Genomic DNA, 12,401 nt, shown 5'->3' on the forward strand with positions numbered 1-12,401 from the left:
TGACCTTATATAGAGATGCTAGAGTAAAAATTTTTGGGTGGCAGGGCATTGAATGCCCTGCCACCCATCAACCATATTGAATGTTTCCAGAATAGAGTAAAACTAAATGAGTCCAAGATAAGCCCACATTCACCTTTGAAAGAAAGTGCAAGGTATAGACCCAAAGTATCACCCACAAGAAAATATAACCATTAACTCCATCATGCATAGTATTGTTTGCAAAATAAAGATACAAAAGTGACAAAAGTAATTGGACGAAAGTAAATTGATGAAAGTAAATCAAGACAATTATATACACATCATAGGCAAAATCACTTGATTGTTAAGCTTTGCAAATGTAATAGTTAGAACACAATTTTCATTATTGAGAAAATACATGGTTTTCCAATAGTTACAAAAAGACGTATATAGACCATCTCAATATACAAGGTATGACAAAAGGAGACTAATGCTATTTGGCTACGGCTAGACTGACATCGTCTAATCAGACGTCTCATCGTGTCCATGCAGCGTATCTGTCGCATTCTGCAAAAAATAACAATAAGATGTACTTTCTGTAAGTATAAACCTATAATTACAAAACAACGTATTTTCTTAGCTTATCATTGAAATACAACAAATGTAAAAGAGTAAAGTGAAATACTAACCATGACGCCGCGAGAACTCAGAATGTCCATCAGGGCATTTAATCCCTTTCTGCCTGTGTACTCGCGCTTGTATGGTGTGGGGTCATGTCTTGTCATCAACCACTGTTCAAAACATACAAAGAATCCATTATGTTAGAATTTAAAAGTACAAATAGACGTAACTATCAAACCTAAAGAGCAATGCAAAAACACTTACAAAACAGGCCTCAAATGATGCCCACCCGCCGCTCCCCAAGTGGTGCGAGCTTCCTGCCTCTACTCGCGCTTTGGATGACTCCTTTTGTTGCTTTCACTTGTCACGATTCTCGTGCGCTGCTTGCTTTGCATTCTTCCAATCTTATTTGGCCAGCCAATCTGGTCTGTTCCACCCATGGTTTATTGCTTTTTGTACTTTAGAAAACTTGTGTTAGGCTGGGAAGCTATAGTGGGATGTAGCGGTGAGCAGGCATGGCATGAAGGGTGCAGAGAACCATGAGAGCGAGAGAGGAGAGAGAGAGAGACACAGACATAGCAGGGGAAAATAAAAAAACCACGCTATTGTATTGTTTGCAAAACTATTACATATATACTTTGAACATGTAATTGTCATGCACACTCCAAGAGGTTCGCATGCCTTTATCAAGAATTTCCCATAGTTGACACATCTGAACAAATTTGGGCTTGCATACCCAACAATCCCCCCCTCAAGCCCGAACTAGACAAGCAACTCATGATACCTTGAGTTTTTGGTGTACTCGTCGACCGTGAGTTTTAGGTTCTCTCACAACCAAGGATTTCTGGTGTATCCATAACCTGGTGCTATGTCAGTAATGCCCCCTAGAATAGATAGGGTATAGGCCAAATATTTAGCTACCATAAAATGAAGTTTTTGGTTCACTGCCAAACGTTGGGTTTAAGGTGTACTCAGTAGCCTCATGAGAAGCGGTAACAAAATAGGACTTGAGAACAAAAATTTGATAATTTGGGAGGTCTTACCACTCATGTGTGGCAGTGTCTATAACCCGTACAAATGGGACATGACAATAACTTGCAATTGAAATAATAAAACTATGCCAGGGAAATAATACTCTAGACTTGAAATCCTTAGTATAAGGTACAAACTAGTAACAAATTGGAAGGCCACCGTAACACCTTGACCTAATTCTTCTCTTGGTCTGCCTTTTTGGATGGTTTCTTCACGATAACCACGGGGCATTTCACACGGTGAGCACACTAGTCACTCACACTTCCAAGAAACACCCTCTTTACTGCTCCATATCCAAGGCACCCAACCACAAGAACATTTGCATGTAACTTCTCTACTACCTCGCAACATCCCTTGCATCCCCAGGTACAACATACTTCTCCCAATTAACCTACTTCTCTTTGTAGAATTCCATGGCTTTACTCATGAGCGCTTTTATTCTCTCTCTTGGGCCCTCTCCACTCTTATGATCATCTCACTACTCAGTACATAACCTGGGTCAGCAAGGGCTGCACCACTATGGGTGACGATTTGGCATGCAGGAGAAGAAGCTTGTCAGACTCCCAAGAGTTGATCGTTTGCAGAACCCAACTTAGGGCATACAAGCTTTGCTCACTTTGATCGAAGGCTACCACCATTGTCTTGCCCTCCTGCTCATGGAAATCCTCTATGGCTACAGCTTCCATGGTGTATTTCCTTGATTTTACCTTAACTGACTCACACCAACGACAAGTCTCACGTCTGTTTGCCTGCAACGTATTGAGAGGTTGTCCCAAAAACACATACAAGCTCTGATACCAGTGTTAGGTTGGGAAGCTATGGTGGGTGGTAGCGGTGAGCAGGCATGGCTTGAAGGGTGCAAAGAACCATGAGAGTGAGAGAGGAGAGAGAGAGAGAGATCGATACAACAAGGGAAAAGCAAAAAACCATGCTATTGTATTGTCTGAAAAACTATTACATATATACTTTGAACATGTAATTGCCATGCACACTCCAAGATGTCTGCATGCCTTTAAGAGGCGTTTCTCACAGTTGACACACCAAAACAAATTTGGGCTTGCATACCCAACAACTTGTGCTTGCAGTATTTGCACATTCAAACCTTCATTAGGTCTTTATTGAAGCGCTCATCCCAACTTGACAAGGGAAACTTGTCATGCACCATGCTGATGACTCTGTCTTTTAATTCACTTGGCACTTCACTCCAGGTGTTTAGTATGTAGTGTCTACACACCTGAGAGCAAAGACCGCGCATGCACGAGATCACCTTCTTGCCTTCGTCATCCAAGATGATGCCACCGTTGACATCGACCGAGTACGACAAGCCCTCTCGTCTGTGACACGTGAACCTGGGTGTCTTAGTAGGGGTTTCTAGTGATATCTTGATGGGGGCACGGACGTCAGGTGTCTCCAATGGAGTCTGGGCCCCAAAGCAAGGAGTATGACTAGGGTGACTCCCAGAGGAGTAGCTATTGGTGTGTAGCCAAGAACGGTCGATAGCCACACAAAACCTGTCATAGATGGCAATGTTGTGGCTGGTGTGGGGGCGGTCAAAGAAGGGGAAGGTAAGGAGCCTCGTCAAACACAAGGCGGTGTCGAGGCATTGGCGGCGACATCCCCATAGCAATCACCACCGCCACCACTATAGCATCGGTGCCTAGACAAGTGTGAAGATCGTCTCGTCAACATCGAAGCTTTGGAGCATGCTAAATGCTCTGAAACAGAAAGAGACGCTGAAGGAGTGGAACGACGTGATGGTGCTCCAGAGCAATGACGGTCCTCGTACCACCTCCTTGCTGGGGCGACAAAGAAGAAAGAAACTCATCATCATCCATACCTGCATTAAACACACGAACATTTAATCTTAATATTGAATGGAGAAGAGAACATGCAAAAATTAAAATCTATACTATAGATAATATGGAGGAGAGGGATTCCTGTGTAGATAGATAGATAGAGAGAGAGAGAGAGAGAGAGAGAGAGAGAGAGAGGACTCATACAGGGGGAGATATTCCTGTGAAGTTCTTGTGAATTTGTCTCCCATGTGCATTCTATGTATCTTGTAAAAGGATGAAATTCGTAGTGTGATGGAGACTGAGACTGCAATCGCAAAAGAGGTGATCCGTCCCTGCTCATAGATGTTGTTCGTCCCTCCACTAGATCAAGTGGAGGGACAAGTAGCATCTATGAGCAAAGATGGATCACCTCCTTTGTGATTGCATCCTTAGTCTCCATTGCACTCAGAGCACGGTGCTATGTCGGCGTATCAGACTTTCACGACACATCGAGGAGTGTCCCTGCTTGTGAGAACATTCCTGGAGCATACATTGAGTGGTAGCAATGACGATTAGACACAATTTAAATTTCTCAAGTATAGCATATAGACAAGAATGGACAAAAAGCTACGTGAATACAATATATATTATAAAATGGAGCAAAATTGTTCAAAACAATGTTTATGGATTTAAGAGGTCTCTCTCTCATCCTTGCATAGCTCATCATAACTCCCTATGTCTATATAGAGCTCTCCGTTTAGGCAAATGTCCACCGTTTCATTTTGTAGATCCTTTGCATGCACCCCATAGAGATTAGCAAGTTGATGCTTTTCTGGCACCACCTCATCGGCTTTTGACTGAGCATCTTCTTCAATCTCCTCCATTGATGCTGCTGTGATTGGCACATGGTAGCCCTCATACGTCCGTGCACTACGAGGGGATTCCTCTATGACGTACCACTAGTTTGATGCAGACTTTGTAGGATGAAATATCACCTGCCAGAGCCACATAACTTACATGAGATCTTCGAAGCACATAACTTTTAAAATTGGATGTTAACTATTTACAGACTTACTTGTTCACAATGCTCGAGTAGTACAAAAGTGTCTCTTAGGTCGGTCCATTTTTTAGCTGAATCTCCTCTGCGCACAGTAGTGTTGCAACCCTCCATGTTTATCTCAAACCATTGCACGTCGAACAAGTTGACAAAAAATCCTCTATAATCAATCCTCAAAATCTCTTGTAGCGTGCCGAAGTAAGTGAGTTCTGCCACCACAGGATGTGCATCAGAGGACCGTCATTGACTAGACTGTTCAAATTTTGCCATGATTCCACAATATTGAATAAAATGCTTCTTGTCAATCCGTTCCACCCTAGAATGTCAACCTTTACACCATGCTACTGTGTAGGACTTATACTACAACCAACAATAATTATGAGTGGCCGTTCAAACATCTAGAAAGTCGCTAGTCGTACATTGCAAACTTATCTTGGTTGCGCAACCCCGAGAGTACTCCCAATCCTCCTCAGTCACTTCTTCACCACACTGTTGTGCGCTTTTCAATTGGTTGTTGTTAACCCTCACGGCACACGGACACCCATCACCTATGACGGACGCGTATTATGTATTTGATAGAGTCAGGTACCGGGCTTGTCGGACCAATAGGGAAAGGTAGAGTGATCGTCGATGAGAGGCGCACTTTAACTTGGACATTCAAGGGATTAGTTGGTTAAGCATGGGCGCCCAAGTGTGAATGGGGTGAGCTCCTATAAAAGCCAACTAAACCTAATTTTTACTCATTCTCTCATTTGTGCAATTGAAGAGTGCTCTTGCTCCATCTCCTTCTTCTTCTTCTTCACCTCCTTGTGTGTGTGTGTGAGAGAGAGAGAGAGAGGGAGAGTGTGTATGCGATCGAGCATTACGAAGGCACGACGGCGGCGAAGCGGTTGAGCGCGGCACGACTGCAGCTTCTTCTTCATCGCGGCGAGGAATCCACCACGAAGGCGAGCGTAGAGCGGTGAGTGACACACCCTTTGTTTTCTTGAGCTTGCTAGTTTAGGCTTGTTGTGTGCTTGGAGCCGTTTGTGGCTCGCATACGGTGTATTGGCAAGTCCCTTGCTTCGACAGTGCGGCAAGGAGCGCACAGTTGTGAAACCATCTTAAGCTCATGAATGTTGGTAGGCTCTCCAGACCCGTCGGATAATGCATCAACGGTTGTCTTCCACATCTCCACTCAATTCGTGCCCTTTGTCGCTCTTGCTTTGCATCCTCGTATCGTGAAATCCCCTTTTGCATCACTAGATTGTGAAGCATGTAAAATCATTTGCTTTTAGCCTCTAGATCTTCCATCATCTTCTTCTCAACACCGAGATTGCACATGACAATCCCAGATATGCGCTCATCATCTATGGTTTTCCGTAGTGTGTCCCGGGATTTATCAAATCCGTCTAGCCACTCTCCAATGTAAACTAGGGAGTCTGATACCAACCAACCTTCTACCATGCTACCCTCCGGACGTGCCTTCTGACGCACATATCCCTTGAGCGTTTTCAGAAACATTCTAAAAACAACATCCATATGGAATGTACTGTGCCAGCTATTTCCACCTCATCAACTATGTGAACAAGAAGATGCACCTGCATGGTTAGCATGGTAGTAGAAAAGTGTTTCTCAAACATGCACATAACCTCCAAAGTGTTTAGTTTGGAGAATGGTATGGAGTCTACATTAATCTCCTTTTGTGAGATCCATTGCACCAACTTCGCAAGTTTGTAGATTGTGTTACGGACGTAAGGAGACAAACATCCATCAATGGCCACCGGTAAAATAAACTACAAAACACGTCTAGCAATGACATTAAAGTCCACATATAAATTTGTTACACAATTCCCACTATAATATATTCCACTTCAAACAAACCTGACACATTTTATGCCAATCGTGTGACTTCAAACCGGTAAGCTTCCCTTCTTTAGTGAAACATGTTTGGGGCAAGTGCATTACGCCAGTGGGGGTCCACACAAATCAAATGGTCTCTTTTACTTTGCATTCTTGGGCTCCTGTCAAAATCCATGGCACTTTAGGGAGTTTTATCAATCCATTGCATGCTATCTGTGGCCAATATTACTCCATACAATCCACATTTTTAAGGTCAACCCCGGCTCCCAAAGTATCTTTCTTGCTGGTCAGATGGTCCCACAACAGATTACCCACATTCTTGAATATGTGCATTGGATCGAGCAAGTGATTGATCATGAGTGTGGGCCAATATGGTAACTCGTACCATAGAGAGAGTCTCTTCATCCCTGGGGGCAAACCGTCATCACACATCTCCTTCTGCTCTAACCATGCTTGTGCAGACATCCTTAGTTGCTCTCTTCCCAAAAAGCAATCGCGTAACTCATGATTCTCTGGAAGATACGGTTGATGACCTTTGTAGATTTGCTTCTTCAATGAGGGCATCGGACGTGCATTAAGTCTAGGTCCACATGTGGAACATGCTCTGTATCCACTTGTTTGAAGCCCTGCATGTATACACATGACACTGGATAAGCTTAAGAAAAACCAAGATTTATAGTGTTTGAGTTTGAGTGTAAATCACCTGAGAATTCTGTTAGTCCGGGATAGTCATGCATGGTCCACATTAGAATGTCTATGATCAAAGCATTCCGTCGACCTGTGTGTCGGCTTATACCCACCACTTCTATGCCAATCCACAATTGTTGTAGCTCTTCCAATAGTGGACAAAGATACACATCCATATTCGTCACTTTATACCGTCCCCCTGGCACAATCACGCTTAACCACAGGTGCCCCTTCTTAGTAGTCAACCACGGGGGAATGTTGTAGTCGACGATGACAACGGGCCATACACTGTAAGATGTTGATCTCTGACCAAATGGATTTACGCCATCCATAGCCAGGCCTATGTGCAAATTTTGAGCTTCCCTGGCAAAATCCCACCATGCATGTATAATCTATATGTTTCCAGGCTCTGCAATTTGCAGGAATCCGTAACACACCATCCGAAGATCTATTCTCCTCTTGCCATGATGCTAGGGAGGCCATGGACTTACATTCAAAGAAATGCTTGATGCGAGGAAACAGAGGAAAATGTTGCAAAACCTTTTGTGGAGTTTTTTTTCCGTGGAGATCTACTTGATATCTCTCGGAATCACATTTTGGACACTTCTCCATGTCTATATATTCCCCTCTGAAAAGAATGCAATCGTTACGACAAGCGTGAATCAAATTGTAATCCATCACCAAGTTTTGCAAGATCTTTCTTGCTTCCTCTCTAGAATCTGACATCACATTATCAGTTGGTAGTATGTACTCTTTGAGCAATCTACACAGCAAAAAAAATGTGGTACATTTGTGTAAGTAATCTATAAGATCATTATACATCTAGAGTTTTTTCTTGCAGTAAACACATTGTAATAGATCACCTAAAAAGTGTTGTGATTCTAGTGTCACTCCATCCAAACTTTGCTTGCATGTTGAGAAGAATCAGGAGTGCCTTCAATCTAGACACACATGCTCCATCATACAATGATGTATCGGCTTCACTTTTCATATCATCATAGATAAGCCTTTCTGAATCCATGATCCTCTCGATCATTTCATCGATCTCGGGCTCAAACTTGCCTCATTGGGAATGTTGTCTGCACGATCATCCTCCGAGTTGTCAGAGGCTACATGTTGTGGCCTCATGTATGCTGCTTGACCAAAGCGCCTGTGAGCAAGTCTATTGGGTTGCAAGATTGCTCCATGTTGGCCAACGTCAGAGTTCAACGAGGTATAATTGGCAATGACTCGATCTATAATAGATGGATCAAACTCGCCAAATTTGCCAAAGTGCTGCAAAGAAACACGTCTTGTCCATCGCACACCATGCTTGCATTGATTACAAGGACATAAGATCCTTGTTGAGCGATAGGTGTTTTGGTTGGACAGCCCCACATCCTTGTCACTACTCATAATGAATGTAAAAACCTTATAACCTGGACATAAATTTAATCTTCTATTGGTATCCTCCGTCTTTTATCTCTCGCTCTCTCTCTCTCTCTCTCTCTCTCTCTCTCTCTCTCTCTCTCTCTCTCTCTCTCTCTCTCTCTCTCTCTCTCTCTCTCTGTTCACACTAAAAACTACCTCACATTCTCTAGTCATGTCTAATCCTCGCACACCTCGGTCTAGAGGTGCACGGAGATCAGAAGCACCGGGTTATAATTTCGTCTTTATTGGTCAATGCCTATGTTTGTGGGTATGAGAAATCTACACACCCACGTCTACATGATAGTGCATGTAGTGGACGAACCCCTTTGCCTCTTCTCTAGCTGTAGCAATTCACAATATCTTAACATCTATTCACAGCAAATTCTTGTTTGAGGGATTACTTCGCACATTACATGTTGCCCTCCAATTTGAGTATCATTCCGTTGAAAGCTTTCCAACTTAAGGTCGCATCCGTAGAGAGGAAGAGAGGGATCACCGTTCACCTAACTCGTTTTTTTCCATAATCCAAAATCTAACCTAATTGAACATATGGTGATTCTGAGCTAATTGAACATGGTTAGTGGGTGAGTTAATAGGTGTCATATTTTGATGGGAATATACATATTGTTGTGTAACTAGTGTTTGCTCTTGGGGCAAATCCTTCATTGACATGCCCTAAAATCTAACATAAATCTAATCTAACCTTAAATGTAACCTAAACCTAAATGTAATATCTAACTTAAATCTAAATCTAATCTAATCTTAAACTCAAGATAAACCTAAAATCAATCCAATCTTAAATCATAAACCTAAATCTAATCTAATTTAAATCTAACCTAGCTAATCTCAAATCTTGTCCTAATTTTAAATCTAACATAAATCTAAATCTAACCTAATCTTAAACTCAACATAAACATAAATCTAACCTAAACCTAAATGTAATCTAACCTAATCTTAAATCTAATTTAAATCAACCTAATCTTAAATCTGACCTAATTTTAAATTTAGCATAACTATTAAATAAGTTAAATGTAATCTAACTTAATCTTAGATCTTAATCTAAGATTAAGATTAATCTAACTTAATCTTAGATCTTAATCTAACTTAATCTTAGATCTTAATCTAATCTAATTTTAATTAAATGTAATTTTAAATCTAACCTAACCCTAAATCTTAATATAACATTTCATTTCATATTTTCTCAACTTTTTTTAATCTCTCTCTCTCTCTCTCTCTCTCTCTCTCTCTTTGTTTTCTCCCCTTACCTCTCTCTTTCCATCTTCTCCCCCTCTCTTTCTCTTTTGTTTTCTCTCTCTCTCTCTCTCTCTCTCTCTCTCTCTCTCTCTCTCTCTCTCTCTCTCTCTCTCTCTCTCTCTCTCTCTCTCTCTCTCTCTCTCTCTCTCTCTCTTTAAGGGTTGCACAGCCTTAGCTTGTATTCTCTATTTGTAGCCTCGTGACAAAGTTTGTCTTGATTTGGGCTTGTATTTGGCATACAAGCTAACTTTTTGGATTTCAGTCTCAAGAATGACTGCTGGGCATCTCTGGCACCATTCTGGATGCCAAATTATGTAGAACCAGTGATGATAACCAGAATTTGGCTCTTGGTTGCTCTTGCAGATATCTATCACAAAAAATGAATGAACTGTCATTTCTTCCCCTTTTGTGCTTGTCAATATTGTTATTCCCTTTAATTTGTTAGGCTTCATTAGGGCACATACAAGATGGAAGATTATAGTATAGAGATCTACTTCCTGTATACGGCCTTGTAGTCATATGAAATGTTAGATAGGAAACTTTACACTTGATGGGTGTGTTCGTTTAGTCGCATCACCAACTTTCTTTGTCCTTGTGGTCCATCCTCTGACATCATAGCCTTGTGCATGTAGCTTTCGAGACATATGTTGTGAAGTGTCATCATTTTCTTTGACTTGTTTTGCTTTGTATGGATTGACATATCTTCAATCTTTTCTTCATTTGGATTATGAATTTTTCCTGCCTTTGTTTTTTTAAAATCTCAAAATAAACGAAATAAAACCAAAAATCAACTCAACTCAAAAAGCAAAATCATTCTATCAGAATTCAAAACGCTTTGTACACTGTACAATGTCCATAGGGGCTCATATATGTCTTTTGTCCCCATACTCCTCTTGTAACTCTACTATGAGGGCATACTACTCTGAATCTTGTCAAAAACTATCAGAATCAAACACAAAAATTCAATACAACTCACAAAACATTGCCCTCTAATATTCATATATGAGGTCCACATTTAGAATGCCTCCCCCCCCTCCTATTTGGAGTCCTCCTTGATGATAGGGTATTTCCAAGGGTATGTGTTGTGCTTGGGCAATCAAAAATTGTGCCTATGCAGGCCTTGTGATGTAGCCCTATTACGCATACACAATCAATGCATGGAAAAGATTTATGCCGTGCAATATGTGAGTATAAGAAATTTGCTTATTGGCATTTGATGGTGAAGCTTTCTATTCTAAGCAATGTGATGGTCTTTGAAGCTCCTGTGTTGTTTGCTTGATGGAAGGTTGTAGAGATTTTTTAAAGGCTTACTTATCTGTTCGATGCTTCCTTAAAATCCAGTTAGCCTTGTGGTTGGTTGTCCTTTTTTCATTGTTCCTCAATAGTGGGTTCTTTCTAACTATACTGTAACTGTAGGAGGAATTGAAAGAATTCAAGTGATGGTGCAGTAACAATAGCATTTTTGGTTTCCTTTGGGACCCACTTCTTTGTGATTTCTAGATGTTTTGTTGGTGCTGCTCATTTGGGAACCCATACTTGTTTAGCTGAGGCATTTCTAGGTCTTTGACTCCTTCCTCGATTTCAGTCATTGGTTTTTTAACAACAAATTTCTCTAGGCATTTTCCCACAGTATCCCACATGTTTGGTCCTATTCTGAGCAACTCGGCTAACATATTCATACAGGTGACTCGGGGGGTGCACTATGTTATCATGTTAATGTATAACGTGAGTTCGAAAGGAGGGGTTTTAAAATGCAAAAAATTTAGGCAATTTAACAGAGATACATTAAAATAAGGGGTTTTTAAATTCAATTTTGGAAAAAAATCCTAAAATAAGGGGTCATTTTATTCATTCAGACATGTTAAAAGAGGGATTTTTTAAATACCCCGCGAACGCACGTTATATAGGGGGTTACTGAATGGTGAACCCCCCGAGACAAGTGACTAGTGTCGATAAAACTTCTATCAACCCTTTGGAATTGATGACCTTGTTTAGAGATAGTCTTCGTGACGAGACTGCAACAACCTCTGACTTGGCCTCGTACTCTCCCATATAGGATGGTAGTGTTCTTAGCGAATGGGGTTGACTATCCATGGACTGTACATATCCTTTGTCTCCCCAAGATGATTTCACTTCTAGATTCAAATGAGATCCAGCCTCAAATTCTTCTATTGGTGGAAGAGACACTCCTCCTCCATCACCAGTTTGGTTTACTTGTCTGCTTATCTCACTTGCTTCTTTGGCCTCTATGACTTGTTTCCACAATTCATCAAGCCATGTATTTCTTTACATCTGTCAGGTATAACTATGTGAAATCTCTTGAAAGAGTTATCCGTGGTATTTAACACTATCCTTGGTTCTAATGCCGGGTCCTTGAGCTATTCCGTTTGCTCTTGGTCTTTTGACTAGGTGCATCGGTCAAGACTCGCGTCAGTTTCCATTTTTTGTATCTGTGGGTTCTCATCAGCTTCCTTTTGAGCTTGCGCTCTCATAACTACTTGAACTGGTACGATGTTTTCATTTTCCAAGCTACTGGGTAGATGAATGATTTTTGAGACATTCATTGTGATCTTTCTAACTTGGTTTGGATATTTTGAACAATTGGGGATCAAGTGAGTGATGCCACAATTAAGACAATAGGCATTTACTTGAGTGATCTACATCTCAGGACATTGTCTGACCAAGTGGCTGTCACTGCTTTTGTGACAATCTATCTCTGGGCGAAGAGATTCTTCTTGTAGCTCCTCTTGGCTGTAAAGAGGCTC

General features: G+C 41.3%; 1 pseudogene; it reads right to left on the bottom strand.

The window, feature by feature from the left end:
• Nucleotides 1-1,784: 1,784 nt before the first annotated feature.
• LOC147462516 (universal stress protein A-like protein) lies at nucleotides 1,785-2,297 on the bottom strand (annotated as a pseudogene).
• Between the last annotated feature and the right edge of the window lie 10,104 nt (nucleotides 2,298-12,401).

Source organism: Adiantum capillus-veneris, chromosome 2, assembly GCF_014529385.1.
Source record: "Adiantum capillus-veneris isolate H3 chromosome 2, ASM1452938v2, whole genome shotgun sequence".
NCBI classification, from domain to species: Eukaryota; Viridiplantae; Streptophyta; class Polypodiopsida; order Polypodiales; family Pteridaceae; genus Adiantum; species Adiantum capillus-veneris.